The 27,680-nt window shown below is 47.3% G+C and overlaps 1 long non-coding RNA gene across 4 annotated transcripts; it reads left to right on the top strand.

Moving 5' to 3' along the window:
* Nucleotides 1–28: 28 nt before the first annotated feature.
* Nucleotides 29–13,187, top strand: LOC134473918 (uncharacterized). Of its 4 annotated transcripts, none has more exons than XR_010044405.1 (8): nucleotides 29–173; nucleotides 4,987–5,096; nucleotides 5,593–5,673; nucleotides 8,547–8,616; nucleotides 8,693–8,791; nucleotides 10,587–10,662; nucleotides 11,545–11,734; nucleotides 12,489–13,187. It is a non-coding gene; the product is annotated as an uncharacterized LOC134473918 (long non-coding RNA). The 4 variants fall into 4 exon arrangements; XR_010044404.1 differs by having other exon boundaries at nucleotides 29–228; XR_010044406.1 differs by having other exon boundaries at nucleotides 29–228; nucleotides 8,705–8,791; nucleotides 12,489–13,186.
* The last annotated feature ends 14,493 nt before the right edge of the window (nucleotides 13,188–27,680 follow it).

The raw sequence follows: 27,680 nt of genomic DNA, 5'->3' as shown, positions 1-27,680 counted from the left end.
ACAATCATCACAAATAAACAATTTAACTCAGGCAGGAAGTGATGCTAGGGAGCAAGCCACAGACACTGCAAGTAGCAAAGGCCAACATTAGGTGTGGCAGTCAAGGAAGTCCCCTCGAGCTATGGAGACTGAGCTGACATCTCTATGAGAAGAAAGCAGCAGCCAGCAAAATGGTAGGGGGACACATTCCAGGCAGAGGGGATGGAGAAGCAGAGGCCCTGAAAAAAAGTAAGCATGGCAAGTTCAAGGAGAGAGGAGGAGGCCAGAGGAGGCCCACCTGAGCAGCCAGAGCTGCGGGTGGGCTGGGGACAGATAACAGCTGACCCTGAACACGGAGGGCTTGTAAGGTTTTATTGTAAGGACAATGGATCCTTCTCTGAAAATTTTAATGTCCTCAGTCTCTGTTACTCATACAAGGCAGGAGGGGAGGGAGTGTGATTCACAACGCAGAAGGTGACAGTGACCAGAGAAAACATAACCTTTTAAGGAGGAAGATCTGTTGCTTGGCTACCAGGCCTGGGAAGGGTCAAAGGGGGCTGATGTGGTGAAAGGAGAGCCCAGGAGCCCTAGGGGGAGCTTGAAGAGGGAGGGAGAACCCCAGCTTCCTCCCAGGAGGAGGAGACTATGAGGAGAGGCAGCAAGGGGGTTCTAAGGGACACTGGTTGGGCTTCACAGGTTGCCTTTGGTCACAGCCTCCAGAAGACCTGTCTAGGGGGCTCACAGTGCCTCCAGCTTGCAGAGTTCAGGGGAAGCCCCTTGGACCAGAGCAGGCAAGAAGTGGGGGTCCCTGCCCTGCTGCTGCCCCATGGAGCCAGACACAGGAGGAGGGTCCACCTGAACCCACGCTGACACTGCGTGGCCTCAGGCTAATCTTCTCTTCTTTCCTCCCTCTGGTGCGAGTGGATTAGATTCCATGATCTGGAAGGTGCAGACTGTCTGCAAATCCATACATTCTTTTGCTTTCTCAGAGAAGATATTCAGAGATAGGAGCAGATGGGCTCAAAGACCAGGATCTGATCCCCAGAGCAAGCGGGAGAATCGAGCCTCCCCCAGGGGCCCTCTGAGGGCAGTAGGGCAGGACAGTCTCAGGGTGCACTCACATGTTCCTCAGGCCCAGCCAGCTTAAAGGACTGACCCCCCTTCAAGGACAGGGGCTCCCAGCCTCCTCCATATATTGCCACACTCCAGTGCCAGAACTGGGCTGGTACAGTCCTCAGGAAAGTGGAGAAAGGAAGGGGTACGTGTCCCTTCCCCTTCTGTGGACCTTGGAGGCATTTCCAGTCCCTGTATTCCACACTGCAGCTCCAAGGCCAAGCAGTCTCCAAACCCCCAAGGCCCTCTCCTCCCTCCAGCTTGGCTTCAGGGCCTGGAGATCGCTTTTTTACCGCTCTGCCTGCTTTCTCATGCACAATCAATGCTTCCCCACAAAACCTGCTGAGCTCTCCACTGCATTAGTAATCAGCACACAGAAACGCTTTCTCCCTCTGTCCTCCCCCGCCTCCTGTCTCCCCTTCTCCTCTCTTTCTTCTCCCCCTTCTTCCTTCAGCCCCCTCCCCACCTATCAGAGTCACTGCCACCTCCTGGGAAGCTGAGGGGGTTTATCGTCAAATCACTCTTTGTCATAAGGAAAACAGGTTTATTTTTCTCAGTTTGAGAAGGTGCTGACAGGAGCCAGGGAAAGGATGCTTTGTATATTCAAAGCGTTTTTCTCCTGTGGCTGAATCTGGCACTATCTTCTCATCTACCCCCAGCATTTCTCCTCCAAGCTGCCTCTCCAATGCCCTGTCCTCTAAACCCTTGTGTATGAGCATTTGCTCACTGGACCTGTCTGCTTCTTGTCCTTCCTTCCTTTCCTTCATTGCATCTCACTCATTCAGTGATGGAGAATCATCCCCTGTATGTACAGGGAACTCCAGGTGCTGGGGACGGGACAGGGATGGAGGGCTCACAGAGGTTAGAACGGGCTATAATCTCGGTGACAGAGCAGCACACACAGCCTCATGGTGGCCGCACCAAGATGGAGCAGAGATGAGGGAGGCACTCTGAAAGTGGGAATGCTGGAGCAGGGACCCAGGATTGGAGTGGCAGAGGGTGTCACTCCAGACCCAGAGCTGAGAACCCAGTGGGCCTCAGCACAAAGGAACAAGGGGGTGGGTAAGAGAAGCAGCGAGGGCCCTTGCAGGGTTCCATGGGGTGAGACCTGGGGAGCCAAAGGATCGGGTGGGTATCTGGGTAGTTCCGGGAAGAGTGGCTTTGAAAGGGATGTTGGTTAGGAGGCCAGCACCATGTGAATTGGAAGAAAGATACGAGCCCACTGTGACGTTGATGGCAGCAAGGCCAGTCAAGAGAAGGGGTAGAGGGACCTGAAAAACCCATAAAGGTAACAGCCTATAGTTGCTTCACATCTGTGGGGCTCTGCTGAAGCGGGGCCAGGGTAAGATCGAGCAGGCTTCCTGAGCACCCCAGCAAGGCTCAGGAAAAGTCCCTAGCCAGGGACCAGCCTGGGGAGTTCCACCAGGACAAGGAAGCAGAAGAGAATCAGAGAGGTGACAGCAGCAAAAGAAGAGGCTGAGACCCACAGGAAGGAAGGGTGGAGGGTGACAAGGAAGGTGTCCAGACCAGGGTGCTGACAGTGAGAGGGCAGCCTGGGCTCCCTGCTGCCTCCCGGGGCTTCCCGGAGATGAGCAGCTCTTTATTCCATACTGAGGCCCCACTAGCTGGACACAGGTCTTGCAGTCATAGGACTCCCGATCTAACGCAGAGGGTGTACACAAAAGCCCCACCACTAGAAAAGCAAGTAGCTGCAATACCTGCCATGCACCTAGTGTGAAGGGAGCATGCTCCAAAAGCCTCTCCCTGGCTCGGGAGCCCTGAGATGCCTGATGAGATGTCCATAATTCATAGTCAATCAGTCCTGCAGGGCTTGGTGCTCTGCCCTTTGGAAATCGCTCTCTTCTCTGACAGCTGAGCCCTGTCCTCTGAGGCCCAGGGCAGGGAGGTTCCTCCGTGAGATTTACTCCAATGCTCTGCAGTCAGCATGATGGATGGGAAAGCAAGGGCTGCATGGGGCAGCTGTGGCCAGCAGGGCTGAGCAGGGAGAGAAATATGGCAGCAAAACACAAGAGAGACACAAGAGAGATACTGCAAGCGGGGGTCAGGGTGTGGGAGTTGGATCTCTCCCTGCCACCTCCATTCGTCCGCCCCTCTGCCCTGCCCCTTGTGGCATAAATGACACTGAGAGGTTCAGGACAGCAGAGAGGGGAAGGTAAAAGATCAAGGGTCTCTCTATTCCCATCCTTCAGGGCCGCACATTAGGAAAGCTGTGGGACACACAGAGGAGCAGCTCACCAGCATCCAGTCCTGCTCCCCGCCCCAGTGCCCCAGTGCCCCAGTGCCCCAGAAATGGGTTCGGCACAGGACTGTCTTGGCAGACATGTGGACTTCCATGCAACCTTGCTCTCTCAAGCATAGGGCATGGATATTAGGGCCAGCCTCTAGCAAACGGAAAAGGATAATTCTCTCCTGGGATTCGATCCAAGCAGGTCTCCATTGCAAGGACCAGGGTCAAACAAAACTGCAGAAGATTCTCCTGGAGCTGAACTCTGCAATGCGGCGGCTGGCAGGCTTGGGAGTCTGTAGGTGTGATGGCAAAGCTTCCACCTACTCTTCCTCTGTCCTCAAATTCCATTTGTCCAGAGCGGCCTCGTGCACCCAGGATGATGGGGAAGCTGACAGGCTACTATCACACTCCCCTTGCCACCCACCAGCTGCTGGGAGGGGCAGGGGGCACAGGAGCTAACACAATCAATGCTGGCACCAGAGAGGGGCTTCTGGCATTACTGGTTCCTATTGCTCAACCAATGGGAGATGACTGCATTGGTTTTGGTATCAGGGATTGAACTCGTGGCCTGGAGCTTGCCAGGCAGGCACTTATGCTGCTGAGCTAAATGCCCAGCCCATGACTGCATTACTGAATGGATAATTGGACTGTCTCTCTTTCTGGAAGTGAACATGGGCAGTCAGGATACAGAGTACCTCAAAGCTAGAGACCCTACTTTCTGTGGTTCCCTTATCCCTAGATATAGGGTTTATATTGGTGTATCAAAAATGTGCCCACTCCATGGAAGCTCAGGATGAGGAAGCACCCAAAAGGGGTGCCTCGACCCACTTAGAGAGCTGCTTCTGTGGGTCAGGGGGCCCATGGACGATAGACTTACACACACAGCTGTTAGTGCAAACATCTGCATGATAAAAATGGGCCTTGCAAATCTGCAGAAAGAATAAAAGGCCATTGACAAGGAGTGTTTCTTCAGGTGAGACGGGGCAGCTTTTCTCGCTGTCTCTTTTCCTTTCCCTAGCAGCTGTCATCCCTGCCTCCTCGCCATCTCCATCCAGCTCCCCTCCTTGCTGCAGAGAGGACCTTGTTCAAGTCTGGGACCCTTCCGGGGGCTCTAGTGCCCAGGATACATCTGGTGATGGTCAAAAACCCAGAGAGAAGTGGCTGTCCTGGACACAGGCAGAACTGTTTGCTTTCCCTGCCAGCTCCCTTAGCTCTGCAACACCTGCCCCTCAGTGAGTGCTAGAGGCAGCCTACATGGAACCCATTCTACTTGTCTGTCAAACTCTCTGGCTCTCCACGCTGTCCCACCCTGATCTATGTCCTATGCCCAGACCACAAACCTCTGGGTCTTCTCCCTGGACCTCGGGGCTGGGGTCTACTCAAGAGTCCTGGCTGCCCAGCCATTCTAGGGTTTTTGCTGTGCCTTCTCCTCCCAGTCCTGCAGGCCACAACTCTTCAGGGAAGCTGACCCTTCCTCCAACTTCATCTCTTTCTGAGTCTCAGGAGCCATGGTTCCGCTCCACTCCGCTCCCCTCTGAGGGTGCCACCACTCTTGCTGGTTCCCTTTAACCCTGCCTGCCTTGTGTATACCCTCTCTTTCTGCAAAACTCCACTAATACCCACCTTGCACCTGCTATCCCCACCAGTGGTCAGAAACTTGAAGCCGTCTTGGACCACATCCATCCTGAGATCACAATCTGATCTGGTTAACTGGTAGAGATGAACCTATGGACTTCAATCTCAGTCTTGCCATTAGGTAAGTTACTTTTCCTTGCCATTAGGTAAGTTACTTTTCTTCCTCTGTAATGGGGGATACTGCTGCCTTTTCAGGCTGTTCCAAGCATTGATATAAATAGTGCATGCAAGTCTAGTGCTCACCATCATTGGGCATACAGAACCCAACAGGCAGAGGCCATTGCCGTGCTGCGAGAGAAGCATTACAGGCCCCAGCCTCCTGTGGGGCCTAGCCAGCACCCTGGGTGACCAGGATGCAGGACAGTTCCTCGTAGGTACGTCCTAGACCCACCTCTGGAGTCAGCCTCTTCCACTGAGGCTCCTTCCCAGGAGCCCTCCACCCTACCTCAGTGTGGTGGCGTGGGGAGGAGCTATGGACAAAGGTCCTTTTATTGGAATCCCAATGGGCAAGGACTGGACAAAGGCAGCCAGTCTCTGATGCAGTTCCAAGTTTTACTTAGTGCTCATTATCACAGCCAAAATTGCAAGGCTGATTCCTTTCATGTCTATGGTGTCAGCTTGCTGTGACTCATCGCCAAGTCCCTGGGCAGATTGGAGCCTCTGGAGCTGTGTGGATCCAGATACGTCACTCATTCCAGGTGGGAATTGAGGTCTGAAGCCTGAGACCTCATTGATAGCAGTCCTGCAGCCCCAGCTAGCATCAGGGCTCTCAGTGTTAACAGACTGAGGCCAGCTCTGGAAAGGACAGGGAACGGAGAAGCCGACCTGTGAAAGGGCACTGCAGAAGCCCACACACTCACTTATCTGATCCCACCCTGCCCCAGTGCAGGGCCACCTCCATGGTATAGCTAAAGAACAGCTGAGGCTCAGGAGGCTGGCATGCTCTGCAGTATGATGTGCAGCTCATCAGCAAGGTCCCAGTCCCACCCCAAGACCTGCTCCCTCTTAAAGAGTATTCTCCCCAGCCAGGCGCACAGTTTGGCTTCTATACCAGGAGGTACAGGCAGGAAGGGTAAGGAGGGTCATCAGTGAGCAAAAGCAGGGTGCAGTATGGCCAAGGTGCTCAGGGTGAGGAGGGGGAACAGAAGTCCCCTTGGCTGGCGGGCACCTCTGTTGCTCTCTTATAGATCCCATAGGACTTGGTACTTTGGGAACAGAAGACAAAGAGAAAGGGACTCCATGTCTTTAAACAGGGCTGGCTGCAAGGCCAGCAGGAAGACAAGACCCAGGCTACGACTAACCCCACAGGAGCCGAGGGGATGTGAGCAATTCTGTTGGAGGTGCTGAGCTGTCTGCTAGCAGGAGCTCAGAGGTGACAGTGTGGCTGACCTCTGCATCAGGCCCTGAGGTGACTCAGGGGTGACAGGAGAAGGGGGAGGAAAGGACAAGCGGGGAGACTGGGGAAAAGCCAGGGCGCAGAACACTCCAGAAAGAAAAGGACCAGGGTGTGCTGCTATGCTGCTGTGCAGGGTCCAGGGGGCACAAGTGTCTACTTGTCCACCTGGTCCTCTCTGAAATTAAGAGGGTTTAGTGTCTAGAGAGCATTAGAACACCAGCCACTGGGTTTCTAAGGTTTTTCTCAGTCCAGACACCAGTAATAGGATGCCCAGTTATCACCCACCCCACCCCCTCTGGCATGAGCAAGGAAGTGAGGACTCGGACTCAGAATTCACTAATTCTAACCACAGAGGACTTTTTAAATTGCTAAAGCAGAATCCACTTCATATTTTCAGTGAAACAGCAAAATATTCACATTACACATCCATTTATTTGTGACTGCTTGAAATCCATTTTCCTAATGTTTAATATTTTTGATTTATTTCATTTTCACTTGGCTTTTTTATTGGCTATTCTCCCCCTCTGCACTTGCTGGAAATGATGCATGTGGCTGTGACTTACAGGAGCTCTGCCATGAGATACAATAGCATCCGGGCAGTAGAGGTACCAGGCAACAGCCAGGCCAGCACCCCAGACTGTAAGCACCCTTCTGCATACCAATGGGGGAAGACTCCTGGAGGGTGCAGTGGAACCAGAGCTGGAGCCACAGGACTCTGCCCCAGTGCAGAGCCATTGCCCACCTCCAGAACCTGGGAAAGGGGCTCACTTGCCCACAGGTGCAGTCTTTCTGGGCTCATGTGTGCAATGAGGCTAAGGCTCACCCTGGGGACCCCAAACCTCTACCACAGAGCTGGGGAGTGCAGGATTGACACCCATATAACTGCGGAAGATTCTCTGCCAGTGATCCGTGAAATGGGACTTTTCTTGCCTATCCAGCATAAGACCTGGGTCCAGCCACACCTCTACTGTGTCCCAGCTGAGTGAGCCAGGCTACTCACTGGGCAAGTTGCTTTGATTCTCTGAGTTCCTGTTTCTGGAGAAAAGGCTTAATCACGTGCCATTGAGAGGCTAATGTGGGAACTAAAGGAGACAATGTGGGCAGTGCTCCTCCGCCAATGCCTGCCTGACACCTACCGAATGCTCATCAGATGTGAACACACCCTGAACATCCAAGAAATGGCGAGGTGTCATGGCTCCAGCCTAGCCAGGCTATTCCTAACTGACCTTGCTGCGTCTCCCTTCTATGTAGACCCAAACACACTGGGTCCACCCCTAGCACCTGCTGGTGGGGATGTGTGTTAAGGAAGCTGGGCCACTGGGGAGGTGCATGGGGAGCAGAATCTGCCCTGGTTACAGGGAAAGGAAGTGGTGTCCTCAGCCACACCCCAGGAAACAGCTGCCATTGGGCCTCCCCATAGGGAGGCCCAGCGAGGTGCTGTTCCCTCTTCTCCCACTCTCCTGACACGAGACAGAGAGGCAGGATGTGTCTGTGTTGAGTGCTCTGTGTGACTCTGGAACCCTGGGGACCTCATACACCTGACTGAAGAGGTCCTGATGTCCTGCTCTGCACCTGTCCTGGGGCCCTGGAAGGCTTGTGTTACCAACAATAGCTTCAAATCCCTGATTAAAATGCTGCAGCAAGGAGAATCAATAACCATCGGCAGCTGAGCCTCTAATAAGTATAATAATCACCATTAAGAGGAAAAGTAGGGGAGTGAGCAGAGCTAGTATTATAGTGATTATATTAATCTGTCTCCATCTCGAGCTCACCCGCCTGCTCCTGGCATGCTCTTGCCGGAGTCCCTCAGGAGGCCCAGGGGCTGCCAGCCACAGCAGGCACCTGGCTTCACCCTGCTCCAGCCTCTGCAGTTCTGCAGCCCCCATTCTTCCTTCTTCCACCACTGTGAATAAAACCCCTGCTGGGATGGGAGGAGGCACAGGGAATCTTAGCAGGAAAGGAGAGTTTCCTGCCCAAGACCAGAGGAGGCCACCGTCTGGGGTTTGGCATTCAGGTATCAAGAGTGTCTCACTAGCATGGTCAGGTGTCTGAACATCTGTAGCCCCAGTCACTCAGAAGATTGAAGCAGGAGGACTGCAAATGCAAGGCCAGCCTGGGTAACCATGAGATGCTGTCTCGGAAAGAAAAAAAGTTCTCACTTCCTGATTTCCATAGGGCCAGTGGTTTCTTGGATCTCATCTCATCTCTCTGGATAGAAACCTGCCCAGCACTTACCATTTGTCAGGTATCACTCTAAGCATTTTGTAGTTCTAAACTCATTTAAATATCTCAGCAGTCCACAAGGTAAGTATCATTGTTAGTCTATTTTGCAGATAAGAAACTGAGTCACAGAGTAATAAATCATTCACCTGAAGCGACCTGAAGTGTACTTTAGGAGGCAAATCCCAGACTTGAACCAGGTGAGACAGCATAATCTGGTTGAACTAGACTTTACTACCTGTGTACTTAGCACCTTTCCCACCTTACCTGGAAAATAATAGATAATCAATAAACGGGGCCAACTGTCTGGTTCTACTCTTCACACTGGCCCCAAGTATGACATTCTGCACTAGCCTACCACCGCCCTTCTTGTATTTGAGCTCATCTGGGAGTCTGAGGGTGTTTTGAAACATTTTCCTAGCAAGCATTGCCAAACATGAGAGAAAGCACCCCTCTCCCTTCTCAGCATTCATCAGGTACTGAACACAGACCGCAGACCACACTACCCCTGTGGCTGAGGACCTAGAACACCAACCTGAAAAAGCCCTACAGGGCATCCATCTCTGGTAGTGTGGGGACTGACCTTCCATCTGTGAATCTCACCTGCTTCCAAAGTCCCAAATATAAGTGAGCTGGTTTCCTCACGACCATCTTCCAGAGGAGGAACGTTCTCCAAGGAGGGTTCATCAGAAATGGCCACGCCCATGCCATCCACCTGGGACCCACTCAGCTCTCCACCAGAGAAACCCAACCATAATGGGCAAAATCAGGGTACATGAGTCATCAGTGTGCATTGTCTCAGACAGTTTAATGAGTTTCCCTAGAATTGCAAACCTCCAGTGCAGACTGAAATGGAAGAGAACAGGCCAGGATCCAGGGCTCTTCTGTTTGTTCCACTGTGTGTATGTATCTGTTTCATGATGTGAGTGAACGAATGATTGCATATTAGTCTTGGTCTCATTCATTACCTCCTATGCCAGACCGCAGACAAGCTCTATTTAAGCAAACTGGATTTTAGAAAAGATAATTTTTAATGTCTTTTTACTCTTCTTCAATGCTCTCTCTCTCTCTCTCTCTTTTTTAATCTTTTTGTAATGTGGAGATGGACCCCAGGGCCTCAGGAATTGCTAGGCAATCTACTGCTGAGACACTCTCCCCACCAGGTGCATATTTTTTTAATTGTGTGAAATGCACTACCTTAATCTTTTTTAAAAACAGTACTGGGAATCAAACTCCTAAGCACTGTACCACTGAGCAATATCCCTAACCCTTTTTATTTTTTATTTTGAGACAAGCTCAGTAATTTGGCTGGGCTGGCCTTGAACTTTCTGCCTCAGCCTCTCTAGTAACTGGGAATACAGGTATGTGTCACTCCTCCCAGTTCATCTTTGCCATTTTTAATTGCACAGCTCTGTGGCATTAAGCATTACAAAACTGAAACGCTCTACCATTAAAAATAACTCCCTACCCTCCATCCCCATCTTACTCAGACTCTACGAATTTGACTATTCCAGCTTCCTCACAAGTTGAAGGAGGTGATTCTATCACAATTTAGTTGACTATATCTTAGGACTAATTATAAAGATTGTTTCCAGTCTTTCCTTATGATCTACAAGGCAGCAACACATGTACCTGTGCAACAAGCTTCTGGTATACGTAACATTATTCCATCAGGACTGATCATGGGAATCAATAATCACGGGGCTTGGGATTTAGCTCAGTAGTAGAGCACTTGGGTAGCACGTGCAAGGCCCTGGATTTGAGTCCAACAACACATGCACAGACACACACACTTGAAAAAAATAACTTGAAGGTATTTTTAGGTTTTGGATGTTGTCAGCTACTCTACGGAATTTTAGCAGCTTATATATTGTATCTAAAATATTATATTAGCAATGTTATAAACATGGCCATTTCTCTGTATTCTTATCATCATTGGGTTTTAAAAATAATAATGCATTGCTAATCTGGCAAAAATCTGTATGTTGTTGTTAGACTAAGAATACGTTGTGGCACCCGGGTTTATGGGACGAGCGCTGAGGCTGGAGTCAATCAGGTCTGTTTGCAGAAGGTGAGCACAGAGCAGAACACATCTGGGGGGAAAAGGAAGCAAATAACTGCTGCCCTTTTCAAGCCAGGCCCTAAGCTGGGCAGGAGGGCACCAGACATACCCGGGGAAGACAGTACACAGCCCCCGAGACAATCCCTCCTTCGCTCCAGCACCGTCTTATTTCCTGGAACATTCTTCCCTCTCCCCCACCTCATTCAGAAGGACCAGCTCCAAGTCTGCCCGACCCTCCTCTGCACCCCTCTCGCTGTAGGTCTAGGGGTCCCTCTTACGTGCCTCATGGACATACCTGTCAGCACTTCTCAGTTGCTGGACTGCAAGCCTTTGTGTGGGGTTGCCCAGCAGGTGTCTCAGATCCCCCAGGCTGCTTTATCTCTTTACACAGCCCACCCCCTCCCACCCCTGGCACACAATAGGGCTCAATGAGTGTTTCATCACTGAGTACATTGTGTGCCATTCAGACCCAGACCTGGCCCACTCAGAGTCTAGACCAGTGATGGGGAACCTTTAGGAGCTGTATGTGACACATACAGCTTGGGGCAGCTGGTTCACCTCTGCTGGTCTAGGTGGAGGAATTTCCCCGCAATGGCGCCTGGAGCAGTGTGGGAGGCCCAAGCGAGGTTGGAGCCCTACATTCTCCAGGGGACTCTGAAGTCTCTGGACCCAGCCCTTAATTTTCCATTCTATATCTTCACCTTGAGAGCCACAGCTGGTCCAGAAAGAACACTGAGGTGCTCAGGAGGGAAGCTCTGAGGAGACAGAGCCTTCAGCGTGCTGAGAGAGCAGTAATTAAATTTCTCTGCTAACAAGCTCATCCCGGAACAACTTTCCCTCTGGACTGGTCCTCTGGGAATGCAGACCTGCTGTTTTCTTTTTCTATTGCAGAGCCCGAGACTGACTCACTGACCAAAAGTTCCAGAGGCGTGGGGAAGGGGCAGGGAGAGAGACAGAGGTCCACCATGCTGCTTGTAGCCTGGGGCTGGTGGCTGTCAGCTCAAAGGAGACATACTCCTTGGAAATAACCACCATCCCAACATACCCAGCGCTGCCAGGCAGAGCAGGCACAACCAAAAAGGTGGCCGTCACTTCGTGCATGTTCTGGTCGACATGACAGAAAAACTAGAATGCTCTTTGCCTTGTTCTGCCTGTGTTGTTTTATGTTGCTTGGTGATGCAGAATAGTTGAGGAATGTGCCACAGTCTTTAGGAGATTCTGTTCCTCTTAAATATCTTACTTTGGTCCTGCCACGCTCAGAGGAGATGCTGGGGGTGAGCAGACCTTGGTTAGGGGTAGGAGGGACGGGCAGATCAAGGAAGATTTCTTGGAGAAAAGTGCAGAGAGCAGCCTAGCTGGGTACCAAGAAGTCAAGCCTGTCTTGTGGGCCTTGCCCCAGGGCCTCACTTGTGTCCCTCACATGGCTTGGGTGGTGTCTCCCCTCCTTCTGGGACAAGATGTGCAAGCCTTTGGGCATCTGGGGGCGAGGCAGCTGCCCTTTGCCCAGCCAGCCTTGTGGGCTGATGGCAGACAGTCTGTCTTTATGAGCCACTTTTCCCACGTGCCAGCATTTCATCTTTGGAGGGGAAAGTTCCCAGGGCGGTGCGGCAGGAGGCCAAAGAGGACGGTGTTGCCATTCTTGGTCTCACAGGGTTAGTCTTTCAGCAACAGAGTATTTAAGGATCAGGATGAAAAATTTAAAAGCCAAAAGCAGAACTAGCAAGCCAATTACACTGAAGAAACTTCCTTGAAAGGAAAGGGGGAAAATCAATATTTAATTCATCCTGCATTGATTTGCAATCTGGGTACCACACTCAGTCCTCAATTCCATGCAGGTTTTTCTGTGAGAGATAATGGAGTCACTGGCAATGGATACCAAGTGCTTCCAGGGAGGCAGTGAAGGAAGAGATGCAGGGAAATCTGTCTGAGCCCTGGCCCAGGCTGCGACTTCTGCCCCAGATGCCTCCCCACCCTGAGGAACCCGGCCACCAGCAACAGAGTCACTGTCCCTTCCCCAGCCTCGGAGGGAAGCAGCCTGGGATCCTCCCAGAAAGAGCTGTGAGCACTCCATGTACGCATGCAACACACGCTCATCACACTCACGCCACAGACACACCGCCCACATATCACTCATGAGCACACATCACATTCATACTATATACACTGCACACACACACACACACACACACACACACATACACATCACACACACACACACACTACTCACATCACTCTCACACTCCATACCCACATACACGATACACTTAAACCACACTTATAGCCACCTTCATCAAAAAAGCCCTAATGTTTCAAAGACACAAAACGAAGCACCTAGGAATGGATCCTAGGGTACTATCCCAAACTTACACACTCCAGAATAAAGAGAAAACTCAAACTTCACAGTGCCTCCCACGCCTTTTTATTCTGAGGCCTTCTGGCTGCTTTATCCCACCTAGAGTCTAGCCTAATTCCATGTTCCGGGTTGCTGCACAGGCAGCGTGTACCACTCTGTTCTAACATCTCTCGGCACAGACATTGGCCACTTGCCCTCTGCCACCTGCCCTAACCTCTGAACAGACAAGACGGCAGTGACTACAGCCTACAAAAAAGAAATAAGAGCCCGCCAGGAACTCGCTGCCAGTTTGTCAGTCAGCTACCACCCAGGGCACAGCTGCCCTGTGGAGCTGCTGCGTGGGGAGGATGGGAAAGAGAGAGGACAGGGAAGCGTGATTTTTTTTGTCTTTATTTTATTTTATTTTATTTGAGACGGGGTCTCACTATGCAGTTCAGGCTGGCCTTGAGCTCACTTTGTAGCCCAGGCTGGTCTCGAACTCACAATGATTCTCCCACCTCAGCCTCCTGTGTGCTGGGATTACAGACATGAGCCACCACGCCTGGCAGGGAAGCTCCTTGGCCTTCTCTGACACCATGCAGTCTAGGTGGGGAGATAAATGTGGACCGCCCAGCATCAGAGAGCGCCAAATCAGCAATAAATGGCACAGGCCACACTATTAGGTCAGACAGTCACTTAAAATAAATTTAATTAAAATTAACACAGAATTCTCTTCTAGCCCTTTATAGCTTATTACACCCTTCAGTGTTCTTCTGTGCCAATTACTTTAGGCAGCTCCTGTTGAGAATATCATGAAGTGGTTAGGGCTGGAATTATCTGTCCCCCTTTTACTGATGAAGATCTTGCAACTTGAGAAATTGTGTGATTGGAGACAGTTCCTGGCAGTTTCTCTCTGAGGATACAGTCACTGCCTTCTCATCTGTTTGGGGGCCAGTCTATGTGAGGGATGTTAGGACAGAACAATGTACCCTGCGTTTCCAGCGATGCAGACTTCAGCAGCGCAGGGAGCAGAACCTGGTCCACTCTCCACATACTGCGGCTCAGCTCTCTCAGGCAGAAGAAGGCCTGGGTGCTCAAACACTCTCTTGTACTCACCACAGCACACCCTCACCCTTAGCTCAGCTTTCCTCCTGAGCCTAGTCACGGAGGAACAAAGTCCCCCATCCTAGCCATCCCAGAGCTTCTCTACGTGAGCCCCTATCATGCAAGGGCTGGAGAGGTGTACTTGTATGGGAATATATAGGGTGGCAATAACTTCTGGTCTGGTTCCACACCAGACATCCAGAAGCCTGTGGAGCTCCAGGACTTCTTTTCTGACAACCCTGGCACCCTGGTTTTTCTCACCTCTCCTTTCCAGACTTGGAATGTGCTGGAAACTTAGTCTGACGGCTTGTTCCTTGAAAAGCCACCACCACCCACACATCCCCTGGGGTTCCCCTTTTTCCCTGCAGTAGGATGATGCTGACTCTTGATTCCTATCCACCCCACCACCACCAAACAAAAGAAGCAGCTAGACAATCTTCCCTGTTAGGAGTTGGTGCTCCTCCCTCAGGGGAATGGTGGGGGCAGCACAAGTGGTGAGCAGGGACAAGGACTAAACTTACACAGTTTATGACACACAGCTAGTCTGGGCCTGGCCTATCTGAAGCTCTCTTCTGAGATCGAAAGAAAAATAGACAGGTCCCTTTTCCTTCTACTTTCCGATTGGAGTCCCCCGGAGGGCTCCATGACCTCTGCCGTCTTCGATGGCCACACTGACATCCTTCCTCCTCCTGCCTGCTCACCACAGCACCAGGGCCTGACAGTGATTCGGGGTCATTAATGCTGTATTACCCCTAGACGATTCTTTCTCAGTATTCCCGTCCTGGCCCTGTGGCTTGGCAATGCTACTCACCTCTCTAAGCCCCAACTTCCTCATGAGGCAAAAGAGACCGAAAATACCCTCTTGCAGGGTTGAAATAATGGATTCAAGTGCCTTATACTTTACAAAGGGTAATTCTATTACGAGCTATTATTGTAGCTAAGTTTTTTTTTTAAATCAATGCCTCTCATTAATAGCTATGATTTATTAAGTGCCAACTAGGTGCTGGTCACTCTATTGAGCATTTTAAATACATTGCTTCCAGTACTCACAAAAATAGTGAGGAAAGCATTGACCCCGATTTCTTAGTGGGTTGTCCAAAACGTTCAATTAAGTGATAAAGCTGAAATTCAATACTAGGCATATCTGCTTGCACAGTTTGTGTTTTATCCTACCCCAATCTGTTTTATAAACAAACCCTTATACCAAGCACATGCTTCTATTGCTGTGTTTATCATGTTGTGTTTATAATTTTCTTGTTCATAGATTTTTTTCTCCTAGGAGACCATGAACTTGTGAGGGACTAAAACTACACATCTTGGTCATTTTTGTGACATCGGTCTCCGCCTCAGTGACTATCAAGCAGTAGGCACTCACAAGTGTTCACGACTGATTGCATGATTGTGGCTATTCGCCCCATCCCTGTCCTCCCAAGCTCTTCGGAGGTCCAGTGTGAGGACATGGAGATGGGGAAATTGAGGTATAAAGCTTGCAGGCCTCCTGGTATTCTCTGCCTATGAGGCTCTAAATCCAAAAGCTGTCCCCAGAAGCCTGTTTCTTCCCAAACTTCTGAGAGCTCATACATATTCATAATGGGAGAAAATGCTGAGAAGAGATATTTATTTTGTTTATTAAACTGGCGTCTCGGCAAATTTATAGCAAAAAATAAATAGTCTGCTTCCTCCCATGTGTTCATAATCTGAGAGATGAATTGATGGGTCCCCTGAACCAGCAGGGTAAAGGCAGCAGGGCCACCCCTGACCAAACTGGGTGCCAGCAGGCAGAGTGCACAGCAGCGGTCACAGGCCGCCCCCGTCCAAGGGCAGGCTCTACCAGAAGATGCCCATTCCTACTGGGACATGAGAGGCTCAGTAAATAACTAAATAGCACCCCTCTTTCCTCTACCCACACAGCAGGGGCAGGGACAGCAGAGAGACGATTTCAACAAAATATTTATTTATGTATTTATTTATTTATTTATTGGTACCAGGGATTGAACTCATGACCTCACACTTACCAGGCAAGTGGTTGAGCCAACTGAGATAAATCCCGAACCCTCAACAAAATATTTAAATGTGCTTGTTAATATTCCCTCCCTCTGCTACTGCATTTATCCCTGTCAAGAATTATCCAAAAGTGAGCTGCGCATGCTTGAACACACTTGGGATCTCAACTGAGGCAAGAAGATCGCAAGTCCAGGGCCACCCTGAGCTGTACAGTGACATCCTCTTTCAAAAAATAAGTATATGAATAAATGAAATTACTCAAAAATATGGAAATATTCAGAGAAATGACTGCTGTCTCTCCAAGTTATACTGAAGAATTGTCTAACATACTTATGTGTATTTTTCCTTCTCTAAGAGAAATGAACCCTTACCTGACTTCGCAGCACCTTGTGTATTAAGAGTCAGATTCATGAATGATCATTAATATTACATGCTAATCTGTAGATTTTTGTCTGGTAGAAATGGATTTCTGTTTAGTAGAGAAGATACTTGAAAGGCTGAAACTTCATTGTTGTGTAAGATACTGACTTGTTTTTCATCTAATTTTATTTCTGCAGTTCTTTTCTGGTTAACTATGTAAATCTGTTCATCAGCCCCTCTAAAAAACAAGCTTTAACATACTATGGGTTTAGTGGTCTAATTAGAACCTTTGGTGCATATTTATTTCATATTTGTCTGGAAGTAATTTTTTTTTCAGTACTAGGCATTGAACTTAGGGCCTTTCACATGGTGGGCAAGCACTGTACCACTGAACTACGTCTCCAACCATGAAAATAATGTTTTCGACTCCTTTGGAAATTATTGTTGAGAGGTTGGGGATGTGGTTCAATAGCAGAGCTGTTGCTTGGCATGCATAAGACCCTGGGTTCAATCCCCAGCACCACCCAAAGAAAAATTTCTAAAATAAAATAAAATAGAAAGTTATCTTAAAAAAAAAAGTTATCTTTTGATCTACTTCCACCTGCACACAGCAAGACCACTCCAGAGACCCAGCACACTGCAGAGGGCGCAGCTCAGAACACAGAATGCAAGGTGAACCCAGCTGGGGCCACTGTGATATCCAACTATTTCTTCAAAATCACTAAGTCCTTTGCTCCTCAGCAAGACAGAGGACCGTGGTGAGAGCCGAGGAGTGCCATACTGAATGAGTCCTTTTTCATGAAACCAGAACGAGTAGAGGATTTTTCCCACCTCTCAGAACCCAGCATGGGAAGTGGGTACAAACTCACTTGGGAGCTGGCTGTTTGACTGGTGGGCAATGGAGGAAGATGGAAAGGTACTTTCTGGACCACAGCTCCAAGGACATCACCAATGGCCATTAGGAGTCTGTTGGCTTACAGGGTGACCTTTCTGCTAACCAGGGAACTGGGGGCAGCCGGAGGCTCGGGAAGGGAAAGAGGGCCTGTGAGTATTACCTGTCCTGCCTGCATCCTCAGCCTTGCTCATAGCAAGTCACTGGGGTTCCCCGTAGATCCTGGAAACTCTAAACACACCTGAACCACTGGGAGATAAGTCCAGCCAAATCTCAGATATCTGACTTTGATCTTTAATTCAGTCAGAAAAAGATTGCCTTTCAACATCGACCAGGGGAAGGCAGTCTTTTGAGCACCAGTTGTGAGGAACAACTTCTATATATTTGCTGTGTTGCAGTCCTCATGACAACTCTGTGACTGAAGCTTTATTATCCACCGGATAATGTGGAGCTAAGGCTTCTTGTCCTGAAGTTTCTCGTAAGAGCTGGCCACAGTCACAAATGATTGGGAGGTGGCTGCATTTAACATGGCCTTTGAGAAATCATGGACCAGGCTGTGTCACCCCTTTGGTGACTCCCTACCTCTCTGCTCTTGGCTGACTGGTCCACACTTGACAAAAAGCTGCTTCTAAACCATTTTATCCCCCAAAGCCCAGCAAATACTACTGATTCCCCAGAAAGAGCTGAAGAATCCAGTTATAGCCATGGGAATGATGCACGAAAAACCATTTAAATTTTTCCTCCCTCTTCAACCCCCATCCAAGAGAGATAAGATATAGGGGCAGAGATAGGAAGCATAAGCAGGAGGAGGTTGGCATTGAAAAAGAAGCCCAAAGCAGTCCCTATCACACCCAGATAGAACGCTGGTGTCCAACCTGATATGACAGGGCCGTGCTGAGGTTAGAACCTTTGCTAATTACACAAGGTGGAACTCACAACCTCATACTTGTCAGGCAGGCGCTGAGCCAAATCCCTGGCCTTGGAACTCTTTTTCTTTTCTTTCTCTTCTCTCCTTTCTCTTCTCTTCTTTTCTCTTTCTTTCTTTCATTTTGGTACTACTAGGGACCAAACTCAAGGCCTTCACACTGCTACTTCCCCAGCCCTATAATTTTTTATTTTGAGGCAGGGATTGCTTACATTGCTAAATTGCCAAGGCTGGGCTAGAATTTGTAACCCTCCTGCCTCAGCCTCCCAGAATACTGGGTTTGTAGATGTGTGCCACTGCACCCAGTGGCTGAATTATTTTGTAGTAATACAAATCTTAGGTGTCACTTTTTAATGTCTTCAGAACACTTAATCACACGGCTATTTCATGTTTTGTTTAACTAGCTCCTACTGTTAAACTTTAGATTGCTTCCAAATGTTCCCTCCTGTGAAGAATGCCTCTGTGAACACCATTGTTTACAGAGTCTTTGGTGTTGTGTTGAATTATTTCCTTGGTATAAATTTTCCCAAACAGAATTACTTGTCAAAGGCATGAATATGTTTATGGCTCCCGGGACTTTACCACTTTGGAACGTTATCCACACTGAATGAGTTCCCCATCTCCTGAAAGCTGTTGCAGGCTGCAGCTTTTTAAATCCCTGGATTCTGAGCCAGGGAGCTGCTTTTTCCCTCTTCTAGGTATGGGGTCCCCCCATTCCACAGCCAATGCCGGCTACCTGCCGAGTTCTCATAGGATTCTACATTCCGGCAAAAAGTCTTTCTCAACCAGGTGTGGTAGAGTGTGTCTGTAATCCCAGCACTCTGGGAGCCTGAGGCAAAGGCTCATAGTTTAAATCCAGCTTGTGCAATTTAATGAGACCCTGTTTTACAATAAAAAGGTTTTTTTAAAGGGAGCTTGGAGATGTAGTTCAGTACGAAGCCCTTGAGTTCAGCTCCTGATACCACACACAAAAAAGATTCTCTTTCTCCAGGAAATGCAGTTTACCTCACATGGCCCCCTTCTTTCCTATACTTAGCCTTTTCTCACACACTAATCTCTTTGAAATGAGTAAATCCTCAGGTCTGAGGCAATTGTGTGTGTGCCACTGCGTGGTGGGAGGTGAGAAGCCTTAGAGGAAGATACTGGGATTTTTGCTGGTAAGCCTCAAACTTGAGACAAGTGAAAGGGCTGCCATCAGATCCTACTTAACTAGTCAAGCAAGTCACCAAGGTTACAAGGCTCAAGAGCCTGCTGGGGAAGGGGCCAGAGACAGGGGTGCAAAGAGGTGGGTCCAAACAGCCAGTCTAGGTTGCCCAAGAGGCATGAGCCCTAAGGGAATCCTGCCCGGCTGGCAAGGCCGGAGCCTGAAGGGCTCGATGCCATGCCAGTGATCTCAGATTCCCACTAGAGAGACACAGGGGGCCGGGCCAGAGAAGTAAGCGCCTACATTAGAACAGGAGAATTATCTGATCAGATCTGGAGTTTTGTAACTCTGCAGCCCTGGGAGGGGTGAATTAGCAAGGGCAGCTACTGGAAGCAAGGAGGTCTGTTGGATGTTTTCCGTTCTTAGTGGAGAGACTGTAGGACCTGGGCAGGAATCCTCAGCCCTGTGGGTGTCCTGTTATCTCCTCAGTGAGTCGGCCAGGACTGTTTACTCTTTCCTCCACCTCTTCCCAAATGATGTCCCCTGCTGGGCACACACACTGTGCACCTGGAAGTGTGTGAGTATGCCAAATCCTTTCCACACCTCTGGCTGATACCCAAGGGCAGAAGGAGCCAAGGTTTCTTAAGCCCCAGTTTCCAATCTGATGCAAGAGATCCAGAAACCACTGAAAATCATCCTCTAGAAAGACCTTCAATTTATCTAATCAAATGTATTCATTTTACAAATGGGAAAATTGAGTCTTGGAAAATGAACAGGACACAAGACTGCAATCAGATCACCTGGCTCCTAGTCAAAAAAAGCAGGAGTTACCCTGTAGAATTTTTCCTCATGGCAAAATTCATGCTTGTTCTTGGCAGCTTCCAATTGGACAGAAAAGGTCCCTCACTTAGGGTAGTTGCAGGGGGAAACTGCAAGGCACAGGTGCAGAGCAGCACAGTGCACTTGAGTACAGACAAATACACACCAAGTGCACAGAGCTGAGCCAGGCTGTGCGGTCACGACTGCATCAAATGCACCTGAAATCTTCACCACTCATGAACGAGCCTATACGGTTATCTGGTGGCACAGAAAAGATTATAAAACCGCAGCTCTGGCTGATGAATCAGAGCCCCGATTCAAACCAGGACATTTTCCTAACAAGGCACCAAGTTGCTTCTGCTAAATGACCATGGGACTTGGAGCAATGGCACTTGACGAGGTGGCAGGAAATGCTCATGTGATGTGGCAGAAGAAAGATGGAGCCCAGAAGGATCAACCTTCTTGGGTTTGTGTCTCATCTCTACCCCACACTATCTATAGTGGCAATGGAATTTGGGGAAGTTACTTAACCTCTCTAAACTTCAGTTTTGTATAGGATAAGATTAAGCCCATCCTTCCTATTTTACAGGTGTTTGAGAGGCTCAGACAAGATAACACGTGAGAAATCAGTCTGTGAACCACAAAGAAAGATCTGCATTAGTGAGAGGAAGCCTGGGATTCTGAATGTTGCCCTGGAACTGGTAGCTGCACCCTGCAGGGATGCAGATGACCAGATGTGTTGTGGGGAGCTGTACTGGGGGATCTGAGCAGGACTGCCACAGGGTCAGGGTCTCTGTCTTTTTTATGCAGTTAATACCTCTTTGAATTAAAGTATATGCCAAATGAACAATTTCCATGGATGCATCTGCTACCCATTGTTTGTAATCAGCTTTTGGGAAGCTAAAAGTGGCTTCTCTACCAGATATGGTATGGAGCAAGAATTTTCAAGAGCAAGAAAAACCACAGTATAGAATAAAAGATAGGAGTCAGGAAGTAAATTCTGGCTCTGCCACTTGATAGCCATGTAAAAGCCATTTGAACTCTCTTATTTATTTAATTCATTTATTTGTCTTTTTTAAAATTTTTATTTAAAGAAAGACTAAACAAAACAGAAAATGGGTAGAAATAATACATACATTCAAAGAAGAAAAATAAACAGTAAGAAATCATTAATTGATGTTTACATACTGTGCTCTTACAAATAGTTATTCAAGATACTAAAGTGGAGCATATAAAGTGGGGATTCAAACAGCAAGACTGCAACCAGTTCTGTTCAACTATCCAACAAAAACTTAGAAATATGGTTATCAATCTTATACACTTAAACATGCATGCAGTTATCCATATCTTCAATTATGTTAAGATTGAATAAACCCAAGCAAGCTAACATCACTTTGAACAAAGAATAATACTATTGCTGGTGTCACATTGTGACACTCCAGGATCAGCACTGGGTACTGTAATGTCTCTTTTTCTTCAAAGTATTTGTTCATTTCATCATGTGTCATAAGATCAGTTCTCATAAACTGTTTATAGGTTCTACACATGCATGAGTCTTAACATGTATTTCTATCCTTTCTACAATAGAGAAACAAAATAAAGCAAGACAAAACAAAACACATTCCTATAAACACATGAAATGAAAAAGACATATAAGACCACTGTACAAGGAGTTCTACCATAGTTCCTGTGTTGTCTCTTGTTATCTTCAATAGAATTGGCTATATCATCAGACATAGTATAAATGAATATAGCAGTACATAACAGTATTAATAAAAATACAACTTTGTATATAGTATAAAACTTCAAAAAAAAAGGCAGTTATCAAACCAGAATGTGTATCATAGTGAGTCTTGTCATCTTCAGTGTAGTTGCCTATACTCTCAGACTTGATACTATCAATCATATCAGGTTTGAATAAAATCTGTCAATACCAAGCAAATCAAACAAACCAGATTTAACTAAGATCAGTCATGATAAAACAGTATAAGTCATACAGGCTCCAGATTAAGTTAATAGGAAATTAAAGATGATTACTGTGCTATATCCTGATGTTTTTGGGATAGCTGTCTGTGCCCTCAAATCTAATGCAAGTAGACAAATCGATCTAAGCAGAGTAATGCAGGTAATGTGGGTTTGAAATCCTGATACACTATTAATAATATCCTCTGCCATCTTTTAAAGACTCCCTCCCCTTTCACTTCCCCAGGGTACACTGTGCATTTTTGGGTCCCACTAAGACCCTTGGTTTTAAATTTGGTGGGGGGGGGGGAAACCTGCTATTCACGTAAGTGGTTCCGAACCTTCTTTCTCCTAGACTTGATCTCTAATTGTATTCTTTTACCTATTAAAGCCTGTCTTTCCAACTTATCACAAATACTGGTCTAGTTGCCCCTATTGCTTTCTGGTTCTCTGTCACATAGAGCATTGTTTTCTCATATTTGAGAAACATGTACTGTTTTCTCATATTTGAGTCCATGTACTGTTTTTCATGTTAATTATATTTCCTATAATCTCGGTGGACCCTACCTCCTGATCTACTCTATGTGTGGTTCTTTTTTTTTTTAATTTAGTGTATCAAGGCCATCTATATTAGAGATTATAACCAACCTTCTCTGCCTCATTTCTGTTATGCTCTTTTTTTACCATCAGTCATCTGCTTGTCTTCTTCATTCTGTTTTCTGCTCCATTCATTGAGGCCTGTCTGCCACTGTTCCTGGAATCCTAGTAACTTTTCTCTCTCTCTAGAATGCCCTGCAGTATTCTTGCTAGAGTTGATTGGTGGCTGCAAATTCCCCCAGTTCCTCTTTATCTTGGAAGCATCTTGTTTCTCCATTAATTTCTAGAGACAGATTTTCAGGGTATATCAATCTGGGATGGAGTTTCAGGGTTTGGAATATTTTGCTCCAAGCTCTTCTTGACTTGATGGTTTGTGTCAAGAAGTCTGCCGTGATTCTGATGGGCCTTCCTTTATAGATGATCTGTTTCTTGTCTCTAACAGTTTTTAATATTCTGTTCTTATATTGAATTTCTGGGATCCTGATTATTATATGCCTAGGTGTGGCTCTATTTCCTAGGTGTGGCTCTATTTTGGTTGTAGATGGCTGGAGTGCTGTATGCCTCATACATCTGCATATCATTTCCTTTTCCTGTGTTTGGGAAGTTTTCCTTAATTATTTCTGTGAATAGCCTTTATAGTTCCTTTGTTTGTACCCCTGATTCTTCATTCACATTCTTTATTCTCAAGTTATAGATCCTCTTGTCTTCTAGCCTTTGTATTGTTACTGCTTGTTTCCTTGTTATTTTTTAAAAGTTTTTCCTTTCATAATCCCACATTGCAAACCTATCCTCCAGTTTGGATAATCTATCCTTAGTTTTTTTTTTTTTTTTTTTTCCTGGTACCGGGGATCGAACTCATGACTGCCTGCTTGCAAGGCAGGCACTTATGCCGCTGAGCTAAATCCCCAGCCCCTATCCTTAGTTTCTTTCAAGCAGTTTTACCATCTTTCCATAGAGTTTTTAATTTCCTGGTAATCTCTTTGAATCTGTTTCATGTATTCTATATTTTCTTTACATTCTTCATCAAATGATTCTCTCCTTTGTTTGAGTTCCTCCCTTCTTCTGTCTGTGTCTTCTAGAGGGGTGCTTAGCATCTCTTTTATTAATCTTCTTGTATCTTGTTTTATTTGGCCAAATATTTCCCTTTTGAACTCATCTATGAGGTCCTGAAGATATCTCTTTATGTCCACTGGTGCTGTGTCTGATATTGCATGTTTGCTGTCCTCATTCTCCTTTATATTTACCTGTCCTGGGTCAATGTTCTCAGGGTTTGGACCTGCAGACTTTTTGTTGTTGCTTCCTCTTTCCATCTTTTTTGTTTCTTCCAGGAGGCCCTAGTTTCTTTCTTTGTTTGTTACAATTCTTCTGAAGCACCCTGGGTAGGTGACCCTTCCCACTGCAGTATGCTAGTGAGTTGCAATCAGGGGCAGCGTATGCCGGTCCCTCCCCTCTGGGTCAATCAACATGTTGAGGCCTTCACTGAGTTAGTTGACACCACCGTAGGGAATTGATTTTGGATAACCTATTGGGTCTCAGTCAGGTAACATGACCCAAGCCAATCTCACTCCACCAATCCCATTCAGGAAGGGAACAACTGACTGAAGTCACTGCTGCCCCTTGCTCCTGCCAGTCCTTCCCAGTCCCAGAATGTTGTCTATTGGAGCCCCCTTCTCTGTGCAATGGTTTATTCCCGTCACTCACCACAGGTTGATGCAGGTTCCCTGCTAGCTCAGCTCTCTGTTCCACTTGCCAGCCCCCGACTTCAGTGTGACTGTTTCCAGTGAGTTGAAGTGGCAGGATTTTAGATGGCTCGGTAAATCATCACTGCTCAGGTTTGGGTGCTACAACGGGAGCGCTGAACCTTAGCTGTTCCAATAGTAGCACCAGGACTATATGTTTGATTGGTTCTTCTCATCTTAGTTTCTTCTTGGGATGAGAGAATTCATCTCCGTCTGTTTGGCACTCCCCATGCTGTATTATGTTGAATTCTAAGTTGACTATTATTTATTTGTCTTTTTGAGCCAGGGTCTCGCTATGCAGTTTAGGCTGGCCGTGAGCTCCCTTTGTAGGCCAGGCTAGTCTCAAACTCCTAACAATCCTCCTTTGGCTTTCTGAATGTTAGGATTGCAGGGAAGGACCACCACACCCAACTCTACTTTGGTTCCTTGAACTCCCATTTTCTCTTTTGTAACACAGCAGAGCACCCTCAGTAGGGCTGGGACTAGTGTTAAACTGATTTATATAGTTAGGTAAATGCACAAGAATAGGTCCATCTTCAATGCAAGGTGAAGCCTTTTGGGCTGGCTGTTTAGATTCCAAGATGACTTTCTTTGTACAAATCATGCTGACAATGTAAAGTCAATGATTTCTTCAAACTGGAGTAAGAATTTTAAAATTCTTAAAAAGAAATACCACTAGAAAAAGTTTTAGATGTTTATGGCATAGTGTCCAATATTTTATCATTCTCTCCCTCTGTCTTAGTTTGTTTTACTCATCACTGAGACAAAATACCTGATGCCCAAAGTTAGGGAAGGAAAGGTTTATTTCTTACAGTTCTTAGAGGTTTCAGTCCATACTCAGCTGGCTCCAAGGCAGGGTGGCGTGGTGGGCCACAGTTCATGGCAGCCACAAACTGCAAGGCTTGAACAGGTGAGAGAGATACACCTTCCTCCTGCCATTACATCATATCCTGGCTCCACCGCCAATCCAATCAGAGCACTAGACAATGAACCAATCACAAACGCATAATTGCATGAGGCTTGGGGACCACTGACATAAACCAAGCCACCCTCTCACTTAATTTCATGGCAATTTTAAGGGACTCAGCTTTACAGATATCTTCAAAGCCTCCAATCTAGTTGTACTAGTTAAGGAAACACTACTTGCTGTAACAATCAAGCCCCCAAATATATAATGGTTCAAGAACTGTAGAAGTTTCTTATGTCATGTGATACATAAAGGCCAAAACATTATTTCCTGTTGATTGGCTGTCCTCTAAACATGCCTCGGGGGGTTCAGATTCCTTCCTTTTTTGGCTCTGAAGTCTTCCCCATGTGGCTACCAAGGTATTGCTTTGGATGCTTCCCATGAAAGTGAGAGGAAAGAACAGGCAGAAAGCTAAAACACCTCAGCCTGGATGTGAGGTGCACCACTTCCACCACACTCCATTGGTGAGAAGAGGAAGCATACGCCCATCCACTGCAAAGGGCTGCGGGAAATGCAGTCCAGCTGTGTGTCCCGGAAGTAGGTGAACCAGCTTTTAGCTGTTAGCCAATCTGTGTGTCCACTTTCATAGAACAGTTCACTTTATTTTTGCATTCATGTTTCATTGATTTTTATCAGTACCAAGATTAAGAAACTCTGATTTATGTAACACATGACTACCTTACATAATTATAACAAAAAGAACATTTAAGAAACAAAAGTAGCTTGGTAAGTGTCTTAGTTACTTTTTTCTTTGTTGAGACAAAATACTCAGCACACATGACTAAGTGGAGAAGAGGTTTATTTTGGCTCATGTTTTAGACCATAGTCTGCTGGCTCCAAGGCAGGATGGCAGGGCAGAGATGATGACAGAAAACAGGTATTCATGGTAGTGGAAAAGAAATATGCTATAATCCCAGTATTTGGGAGACTGAGGCAAGAAGATTGCCATAAATTTGGAGTCAGCCTTTACTACATAATGAGACCCTGTCTTAGTTACTTTTCTCTCATTGCTGAAACCAAATACCCAAAGCATTAAGTAAGGGAGAAAAGGTTTATTTAACTCACAGTTTGTAAAGGTTTCAGTCCATAATTGCCTGGCTCTGCAGCAGGGTGGCACATGGCAGAGGGGTTCATAGCAGTGGAGACATTGAAAGTAATGAGAGAGAGAGAGAGAGAGAGAGAGAAAGAGAGAAAGAGAGATGCCGGGGATTTAGCTCAGTGGCCTAAGCACCTGCCAGGCAAGCACAAGGTTGTGAGTTCAATCCCCTGTTTAAAAAAAAAAAAAAAAACTAAAGAGAGAGAGAGAGCTTTTTGTCCTTTGTATTCTATGAAGGCTACCTGCACTAGGGCAGGTGTAGCACTCATACCCTTAATCCCAGCACTAGACTGTGAATCAATCCCAAACTGTAAATTCAGCCACCTCTGAAAGCCACCCCTCCTCCCGTGACTGCATGAGGCTTTGGGAGGACATTTAGACACAAACTGTAACAGATCCTGTCTTAAAAAGAAGAAGAAGAAGAAAAAGAAAAAGAAAAGAAACAGAGAGAGAAGGAAGGAGTGAAAGGGGGCTTATACCCTTTCCAGGCCACTGACCACACGCCCCTTCTTACCAGGCCCCAACTCTTAACACAAAACCAAGGGTAGCATCCCCAGAATCCAACCACGTTCCATAAGACAGAAACCATAACAGTAAGCACAGCAGTATTGATGAGCAAGGCAGATGTGTACAAGCATCCTAGAGTGTTCAGTTTTTAGTATTTCCTGTGCCAGGGCATCATCACTCTGAGTGTTCTACAGAGAAAACCGAACATCACTTGAGTTAATGAGTTGTTTTAGTGATGACCAACTGAGAGACTTTCTACCTCACCGAGTTGCTGAGATTATCAGTGAGATAGCCCTGTAAGTGCTTTGATTACCTTATACTGCCAGTCAATCTCAAGACTATCAACAATCGGCAGTGGCTAATTCTTGGTTGTGGGGTGATAGTCTGTGCATTGTAGGACACAGAGCAGCATCCCTGCCCTTGCTTACTGGATGCCGGCAGCAGCAAACACTTGGACAACAAAGTGTCCCTGGACGTGGCCAGATCTCTTCTGGGAGTGAATCATGCAGAGTTGTGATCTGTTGCTTTCTATGGTGCCAGGCACCTGCAGGTAACTTACATCTGGGCTCCTTGCTCCTC

This window comes from Cavia porcellus, unplaced genomic scaffold, assembly GCF_034190915.1.
Source record: "Cavia porcellus strain 051 isolate PalLab524CR breed Dunkin Hartley unplaced genomic scaffold, mCavPor4.1 scaffold_29, whole genome shotgun sequence".
NCBI classification, from domain to species: domain Eukaryota; kingdom Metazoa; phylum Chordata; class Mammalia; order Rodentia; family Caviidae; genus Cavia; species Cavia porcellus.
This window is presented reverse-complemented; position numbering and strand designations above follow the sequence as displayed.